We start from the raw sequence: 10,353 nt of genomic DNA, 5'->3' as shown, positions 1-10,353 counted from the left end.
ATACAGAAACCAAAATACCAAGCCGAAATAAGAAGAGTCAGGGACGAACGGTTTTACAAAACCAAATAACCGAACGTCCACTATTCAGATTAAAGTAATATAAACTAAACCAATGAGCGCGCTAAGGCTCGGCCTTGACTTCCACATCTACGAGGCCCGTGTCTTCCAAATTTTCCTCTTCCAGCGCCTCTTCCAGTGGCTTACTTCCATCTGCTCCCATCCACACGGATGATCATCGCGAAGACAAGACGAACGTACAAGGACGAGGGACAACACAAGGAAAAACGAAGGGTAAGCTTATGTAATTTAATTCATACATTAACATAAAAATTTCATCAATCCACACATACCAGATTAATTCAACATAAATAATCATCCAAAAACTATTACTAGACGGACTGTCCGGACTGTATGAATCTGTGTAGCTACAGGCATCCTTGCACCCGAGTGATGTAGTAACTGTATTACACTCCACAGCTGCCACTCGAGGTTAGTTCGTTCTTACGTCGCCCATGTTAACTTATGGACTAAGGACCTCCTGCCGTTCCCACACATGACTTACCCCCTCTAAGTGAGGATGAGTACTCACGGAAGATCAGGATGGACCGCCAGCATTAGCATGCCCACAGTCATACTTTACCAAATTCCATATTCAAATTCATCCATACATGAGTCGTTCCTCCCTGCAACGCTCGTTCAAATTCCACAATCATAGATTCACCTCATATACTGTTCATTATCAATAACTTTCCAACTTAACATCATTTTCATACTCCATTTTAGTTTCATAAAAAGACGAGCGTTCAGTCCCCTTCATAATGAGGACAAACGTTAACATGATACAGAGAGGTTCTCGTTTCTGAACGGAAGGAAACGAACGTCTTTCCAAGGACGGACGTTATGACCACTTGAGTCAGTTAAATGAACTGATTCTAGAACGACTCAAATGATAATTAGAATAATTTAAGTTCAATAACCATAGATCGAATCCAAATGAATAAAGACACCGCAAGGCGTTTAGATACTGATACCGAGTACGATTTAGTAAAAAGAGTAACCGCCAGTCAATGACCGAACGCGGTAATAGATATTTATTAAATATTTGGACGAACGCTATTCACGTACGTTTGGTAAGCAAGTGTATGGACGAGCGTTCGGTATAAGACCGAGCGCCACTCATAACGAACGCTTTGGGTCGAGACCCATCGTTGATGCGAAATATTAATAGAAATAGAAATTTATAAGATAACAATATGGAAGAGAAGTATTTAAAAATGACTAAGTATAGAAATTTATATTTTTCAAGCTTCGTAATTTCTCACATAACACTCAGAGCACCTACGTTTGGCCGAACGCTCAAACGTAAGACAAATATAAGAGGGCGTTCGTCCTAATTACGTATTCTTCCCAAATGAAAGAATTCTGTTTTTTCAAGGGAATTACAAAAATACCGAACGGTCAAGGACCATTCGATAACGAACGTATATAATCATATTAAGAAGTTCAAATTCACATTTTCCACTATTTTCAACCTTGAATCTTTCCAAATACCAGATCATACTTTATACTTTACATCAAATATAAATTTCCAGAACTTTATGTCATCACATTAAGAATTTATACTTCAAATACATACTCATTTTCACGTTCATACACTTCAGGCATATCAAACATCATGCTTCATATATATATATACTGGATACATACATACACTCATTTAGTAACATGCAATCAATTTCAACATACATACAACAGCATACGAATTAAATTAATAAGCTTCCCTTACCTGGATCAGTAGTGAACGTCCTAAACTCAAGATTTTGGGTTCGTCCACTAGCAGTTTTCTACCCTCAAAGAATCACTTAATTCTTCCAACCAAATCTAACCATAAAAACCAAGAAATACTAAGAACTTAACCCTTCATGCAACCAAAATTTGACTTCGCAGGAAACAGAAGAACGAACGTCTAAAGGGAGAGACTTACCAGTTTCAGAATTTAGATGTAATCGGTTCAAATTAAAGCTCACAGCGTTGGGAGTACTTCTATGGTTTCTGAAATGGAATCGGAGAAAGGTAGAATGAGTTACAGTAGAGAGAAGGAAGAAGGTTTCTAGAGAGAAGATGGAGAAGAAGGAAAATCAGAAATTTGGTGAAGATGAAGAAGCATGCAGAAGAGTGGGAAGAGAGTTTTTCAGAAAATCATATTCCCTTCCCTCGTAGGACGAGCGTCCATTCTCCTGCTGCCACTTGTATTCCACTAACGATTTCGAATGTTCCAAAAATGACACTTGGCAGTTGCATGCAGAGTGGGTGTGAGTGCGTTTTAATGGCATTGAACGTGCGGCGTGCGTGCATTTAATAGTGATCAGAGTGTGGGGTTGGGTGCGTTTCTTAAGAAGAATCTGAACAGGGGTTTTGGGTATTAAAAAGTGATTTGACAGGTGGAGGCTGGTTTAATTTTTCGAGGCTTTACAAAACTCAAAGGTTTTATAACCTTTTGTTGGAGGCAAATACGCCTTTGTATGAAGGAGCATCAGACTCCAAATTATCAATGTGTGTGAGGCTTTTAGCTTGCAAGTCCAATTGGAATATTCCAAACCAATGCATAGATTTTTTTGCAAGAATGCTTTTGGATGTAACACCACACAAATGTGGTTTACCGAAAACTTACTACGATGCAAAAAAGATAGTGTCGAAGCTGGGATTACAGTCGTAGAGGATTGATTGTTGTGTGGATGGTTGCATGCTATTCTATGATAATGAATATGGTAAGAATGATGGAGCGTTAGTTGAATGCAAATTTTGTGGGAAGCCAAGGTATCAACAACACAAGACAGGAGCAAGTTCTAAAAAAAAAGTTCCCGTTAAATCCATGTTCTATTTGCCAATAATTCCAAGACTTCAAAGAATGTATGCCTCAAAAGAAACTGCAACAGAAATGACATGGCACCATCACAACAGGTCGTCAAATGGTGTTTTGCGTCATCCATGTGATGGAGAGGCGTGGAAGATCTTTGATAGAGTACATTGTGATTTTTCCATTGAGCCACGCAATGTTCGACTTGGTTTATGCTCCGATGGTTTTAATCCATATGTGCAGGCGTCAAATATACCATATTCGTGTTGGCCAGTAATTGTCACGCCGTACAACCTTCCTCCAGAAATGTGCATGTCTAAACCCTACATGTTTTTGACTTGTCTCATTCCGGGGCCATTCAATCCAAAAGTACGCATTGATATATACCTAGAGCCCTTGATAGATGACTTGAAAAAGTTGTGGAGTGGTGTCATAACATACGATATTTCAAGGCGACAAAACATTATCATGAGGGCGATGCTAATGTGGACAATTAATGATTTTCCTGCTTATGGTATGCTGTCTGGATGGAGCACCCATGGTAAATTGGCTTGTCCACATTGCATGGAGCATTCAAAGGCGTTTAGATTATATAATGGGCGAAAAATTTCATGGTTTGACTCCCATCGGAGGTTTTTACCAAATGAACATGCCTTTAGGAGAAATAAGAATGCTTTCAAAAAGGGGGAAGTGGACATGGAAGACGCGCCACCATATTTGATGGGAACAGAAGTTTGGAATAGAGTTAATGGTTATCCTAAAGTAACTGAAAATGGTGCACCAAGAATAGATGGATACGGTGAGTAGCATAATTGGACGAAAAAAAACATATTTTGGGATCTACAATATTGGAAGGATAATTTGTTAAGGCATAATCTTGATTTCATGCATATTGAGAAAAATTTCTTTGACAACATTTTTAATATCGTGATGAATGTCAGTGGGAAGTCAAAAGACAATGAAAAGGCCCGAATGGATTTAGGCTTGTATTGTAAACGAATAGACTTGGAGCTCAAAACTCATACTAATGGAAAGATGTACAAGCCAAAAGCTAATTATACACTTTCAGTAGACCAATCAAAACAGGTCTGTCAGTGGTTGAAAGATCTTAGGATGCCTGACGGATATTCTTCTAACTTGTCAAGGTGTGTTGATGTGAATAGGGGAAAGGTCATTGGGATGAAAAGCCATGACTACCATGTCTTTATGGAATGCTTACTTCCTATAGCGTTTAGGTCTTTACCAACTCATGTTCTCAATCCATTATAGAAGTAAGTCATTTCTTTCGAGATTTATGTTGTACAACATTGAATGAGGTCAACCTTCGAAAGATGGAAGAAAACATTCCAATCATTCTTTGCAAGATGGAGAGAATATTCCCCCCCCCCCTTATTCTTTGATTGTATGGAACATCTCCCTGTACATCTTTCATATGAGGCAAGACTTGGTGGATCGGTCCAATATAGGTGGATGTACCCATTTGAAAGGTGACAATATCTCATTCAACTGTTGAATTTAGATGTCATACATATTGAAACTAACATACCACTTTCTTAAATTATAGGTTCATGGGATATGCTAAACGTTCAGTTAAGAATAAAGGTAGGGTTGAAGGATCTATTTGCGCATCATATTTGCACAAAGAAACAAATCATTTTTGTTCACACTACTTCAAGAACTTTATGTTAACACCACAAAGCAATAGAAATGAAGTAGACATTGAAATTGAAAGGACAACATTATCAGTGTTTAACGAAGGTGGTCGTCATTCCGGGAGGGAATCAACTCATTGGCTAACTGACGAAGAATTGAGATCAGCTCATGTTCATGTCTTGATCAATTGCAATGAAGTTCAAACTTATCTTGAGTAAGGCTCCAAATAAATTGTTTTTCTCTATGGATTTTGTTTTTATGTATTAAATTGATATTGACCGAATATTGTCATACCTATGGACAGCTCATTCTTACATACCTATCAACTTTCAGAGTCAAACAGTTCGACACATATACATGCAAATTTCCCATTGTGGTTCAGGGATCAAGTACAACTGATCAAATTCTTCCACATAAATTTGTTATTCACATATTTATTCATTTTTAATTATATTGAATAGGTTCATATATTTTGTGGTTGTAGGTTCATAACGATCCTTTAAGTGTCAGAAACCAACATCTTAGAGATTTATCACTTGGTCCTTTAAGATGTGTAAAGGAATGGCATACGTACTTTGTCAATGGGTATAAATTTCATACCCATGCATGGAGCCAGGGCAAGAGGACTATAAATAGTGGGGTTCATGTTAAAGGCCTTACAAAAGGGGGTGAAGATGATTTCTATGGTGTCATTAAGCACATATATGAGCTCGAGTACAATACCTCAACCATTGAAAAGAAGGATGTATTATTTTATTGTGATTGGTTTGATCCATCAAGAATAGGGACAAGAGTGGATTCAAAGTATGGCATTGTGGATATTCGAATGGATAAAAGATATGTCTTGTTTGATCCTTTTATAATTGCACATAATGTAGAACAAGTGTATTATGTACCATATCCTGCATCGCGCATCGACAAACGGGGTTGGTGTGTTGCAATAAAGACCAAACCTAGAGGTCGTATAGATTCTAATGAGGTAGATGCTGAAGTGCCATACCAAGTGGAGGAAATGTCACATGTTAATGACATCATTCAAGTTGAAGAAGTTATTCGATTGCAAGATATAGAAGCCGGTCTTGAAGAAGTGGACCCCAACAATGTACCATCTGTTGAAGGGTATATGGATGAAGAAACAAGTGAATCGGAAGAAGAATGCAGTGAAGAGGGACAAAGTGAAGATGAGGATGAAGATTCATTTCGCAGTGAATAGAGTTACGATGTGTTGGTGTACCCATGGGTGATCATAAACCCATACTTTTAGAGGGGAGAAAGAAGAAGTCATGAAATCATTTATGTAATTTCAATTTGCATGTTATTTCGATACCCTTTGTGTTTGAGTACTTATATTGGTAATTATAATTTTTGCTCCAATGGTTTTGTGTAGATTAAAGTTTTGCATTCTTATCTTTTGCTTCGATGTGTAGTATTGGCAAACAAGAACATCATCATCATGTTTTTTTCTAACTTTTCCTTTCCATTCAATTGTAAAAATATATTGACCCAACAATTTTGTTTTTTGTTCAAGAATATGGCATCAGATGGTTGTGACCCTCCTATTCCACCTTTAGCAAAATCAGATAAGGAGAAGGGGAAGAAGAAATCTTATATGGTGAAGTTGTTAAATCGTTTCAATAATGTAAATGCTTCAAGTAGTCAGCCATCTACACCTACCTCTACCTCCACTGCTAGATTTGTTCCACCACCATTACAAGTTCCTGGTTTGACACCTACTCCACCATCAATTCCACCTTCGTTGGAAGTTCCTGCCGTCACACCTAGTCCACAACAATTTGCTGTTGATCAATGGAGATCACCCTCACCCCATGTTGGTTCTAACGCAACAACTCCCTCCCCCCATGTTGGTTCTAACCCAACAACTCCCACAAATATGCCATCACCACCTCCTATAGGGGATAATCCTCCACATTCAAGTTCAGCAGCCAATGACTTTGAAGATGTTTCCAACAATCGTCCAATCATTACACCTATTGGAGGAGGGTAAGAAAACATCAATTTAATGTTCCAAGCATATACTGTATTATTCTAATATTTGACTTTTATTTTGGTATAGGTTTTATCCAACAAAAACAACATCCAAAGCAATCACAGCCACCATCAAGCAACAGTTTGATGAGCCATGGGTGACATGGGGACAAATACCTCAGACACAAAGAGATGCATTCTTTGAGCATTTTAAGGTACACTTGTGTTTATTTACATTATGTACTACAGTTAATTTTAAATGTTAAGGTCCTCAATTATCTTATTGTCAACACCCAATTTCGTCCAGATTGACTAATAGATTTGTTTTCATCATGAGTGTATGTAACATCCCAAAATACAGTAATAACTATAATTTAGAATTAATTACATTTAACAGTAAAACAATGCAGTCTTACACTATAATTAAAATTTCCAAAAAGACCGAACGGCTTAAGTACAGAGTTGTATACACACAGCAGTGACGAAAACTTCAGGGAAGAACGGTTTTACAAAACCTTAACTGAACGTTCATAATCAAAACTGAACGACTAACAACTAAAACCTAACGAGCGCTCTAGGGCTCGGCTTTAACTTCTACTTCAACCAGATTAGCGTCTTCCAAATTTTCTTCTTCCAACATTTCTTCAAGTGAGGCACCTCCATCTGCTCACATCCACACGGAGGATCATTGCAATGACAGGACGAACGTACAGAGACAACAGACAACACAAGGAAAACGAAAGGGTAAGCTTAAGTAATTTAAGTCATACATCAAGGTATAAAAATAAACATTCACAGTACACATCAACTCATAATTCAATAAATATAACAACATACGACGTATAGTACTAGACAGACCGTCCGGACTGTATGAATCTATGTAGCTACAGGCGTCCTTGCACCCGAGTGATGTAGTAACTGGGATACACTCAACAGCTGCCACTCGAGGTTAGTCCGTTCTTACGTCGCCCATGTTAACTTATGGACTAAGGACCTCCTGCTGTTCCCACACATGACATACCCCCTCTACGTGAGGATGAGTACTCACGGAACATCAGGATGGACAGCCAGCATTAGCATAGCCACAGTCATACTTTACCAAATCCAATATTCCATATATATGAGTCGTTCCTCCTTGGAACGCTCGTTCAAAATTCATAATCACATAACAATTCCATATCATGTTCATCCTTTAGAATCTAGTACTTCGTTCTCATTTTCAACTTTAGTTTCCAATACCTAAAATAACGAACGTTCAGCCCTCTGAAGGACGAGGACGAACGTTAAGGCGAGACTTAGAAAAACTCATTGACACTCAGAATAAGATGACCCATGATTATTTGACGAACGTCATTGCTACTCGAATCAGTTAGATGAACTGAATCTAAAACGATAAAATCAATATTCAGAATAAGTTAAGTACGAAACCTCTATGCCGAATCCAAATGGATAAAGGTACAAAAGATGAGTAATTGACTAAAATGAAGAAAAGAAAGGATTCATTTAAAGAGATCGACTGCCAGTCAATGACCGAACGCGATAATACCCGTTTACTAAAATATTTGGACGAACGCTATTTACACTCGTTTGTTAATCAAATGAAATGACGAGCGTTCGGCATAAGACCGAACACTACTTAAGACGAACGCTAGGTGTAAGATCGAGAGCTCACTAGAACGGACGCTAGGTATATGACCGAGCGCTAATTATGACGAACGCTAGGTATAAGACCGAGCATTACTAGTTTGTAAAGTATAAGGGTATAAATGTATTATGGCTTTATTTCAGATATATAAATTTAACTAGACTGAACCGAACGCTCAACCTAGCACCTCCCAAAAGGACGCTCGTTCTCGACCAGAGTCCTTCCCAAATGGAAGAATTCCATGTTTAAACTATTTACTAGGAAACCGAACGGTAGAGGACCGTTCGATGACGAGCATACATTTTCATAGTAAGAATATCATATATCAGATTTTTCCTCTACTTTTCAACTCACATTTTAACCTATCAATTCATATCTTATAACTTCATATCAATATCAATTTACATACTTTATAGAATTCCACATTAATAACTCATACTTCATAGTGGTAATGTGCATGTGTGAATGTATTCATATGTGCATGTTTCATGTCTGCATGTGAAAATGTACGTATGCAGGTATGCATGTGTGAATCTGTGCATGTTTACAACTATGGATTTATGCATGTGTACAAGCATGTGTATGAGTGTGCAAATGTATGTATGTACGGAGGTATGCATGTGTGCATTTATACATCTATGCATGTATGCATGTAAGCATGAGTTGGTTCATGTGTGCATGTGTGTAAGCATGTTTATGAATATGCATATGTATTTATGATTATATGCATGTGTGCATGTATACATCTATGCATATGTGCATCTATGCATGTATCCATGTGTACATGTGCGCATGTTTGCATTTGTTCTTGTAAGCATGTGTGCAAGTGTTCATTTGTGCAAGTGTGTATGTATGCATCTATGCATATATGCATGTATGCATGTATGCTTGTATGATTTAATGGATGTGTGCATGTATGCATGTGCGCATTTGTGTGTGCATGTATGCGTTTGTGCATTGCATGTGTGCATCTATCCTTGTATACATGTAAGCATGTACGCATGTACGCATGTGTGCATGTGTGCATGTATGCATTTGTGCATGTGTGCATGTGTGCATGTGTGAATGCATTCATAACTGCATGTATGCATGTGCGTATTTGTGCCTGCATGTATGCGTGTGTGCATGTGTGTGTGTGTGCATGCATGCATGTGTGCATCTAAGCTTGTATACATGTAAGCATGTACGCATGTACGCAAGTGTGCATGTGTGCATCTATGCATTTGTGCATGTGTGAATGTATCAATAAATGCATTTTTGCATGTGTGCATGCATATGTATGCATGTGCATATGTACGTATGTTGGTATGCATGTATGAATCTATGCATATTTGCATTTATGCATGTATGCATGAGCATCTGTGCATCTATGCATATATGCACTTGTGGGTTCATGTATGCATGTGTGCAACCATGGGTATGAATATGCAAATGTATGTATGCATGTGTGCATATGTCCGTATAGACGTATGCATGTATGCACGTATGCATGTATGCATATGTGCATTTATGCAAGTATGCATGTGTGCATATGTGCATGTATTCATTTATGTGTGCATGTGTGCATATGGGCATGTGTGAATGTATTCATATGTGCACATGTATATATGCAGGTATGCATGTGTGAATCTATGCATGGTTGCATCTATGCCTATATGCATGTGTTGGTTCATGTATGCATCTATGCATGTGTGCATCTATCAATCTCTGCATGTAAGCACGTGTGCATCTATGCATGTATGCATGTAAGCTTGTGTGCATTCATGTATTCAAGCATGTGTATGAATATGCATATGTATGTATGCATGTATGCATGTGCGCATGTGCATGTATTCATGTGGATGTATGTGTGTGTGCATGTGTGCATCTATGCATATGTGAAGGTGTGCATGTTTGAGTGTTTGCGTGTGTGTGTGTGTGCATGTATGCATGTGCAGGCATGCATGTGAAGGTATTCATGTGTGCATGTATGCGTGTGTGCATTTGTGCGTGTGTGCATGTGTGAAAGTATCCATTTGTAGATTTATCCGTGTGTGGATGTCTGCATTTGTGGATGGGTGATGACAAATTTATGAACACCAAAAAATGGCGCCAAAAACTTATTTAACCCTCGGCAAGTGTGACCGAATCGTATCAAGTAATAAACTCGGTAAGACAAAGTATCGTTCTCCCAAAGGACTCACGACCTAGTTAGTTATATGATATGTGTATT

This window comes from Vigna angularis, chromosome 10 (assembly GCF_016808095.1).
Source record: "Vigna angularis cultivar LongXiaoDou No.4 chromosome 10, ASM1680809v1, whole genome shotgun sequence".
In the NCBI taxonomy this organism is placed as follows: domain Eukaryota; kingdom Viridiplantae; phylum Streptophyta; class Magnoliopsida; order Fabales; family Fabaceae; genus Vigna; species Vigna angularis.
This window is presented reverse-complemented; position numbering follows the sequence as displayed.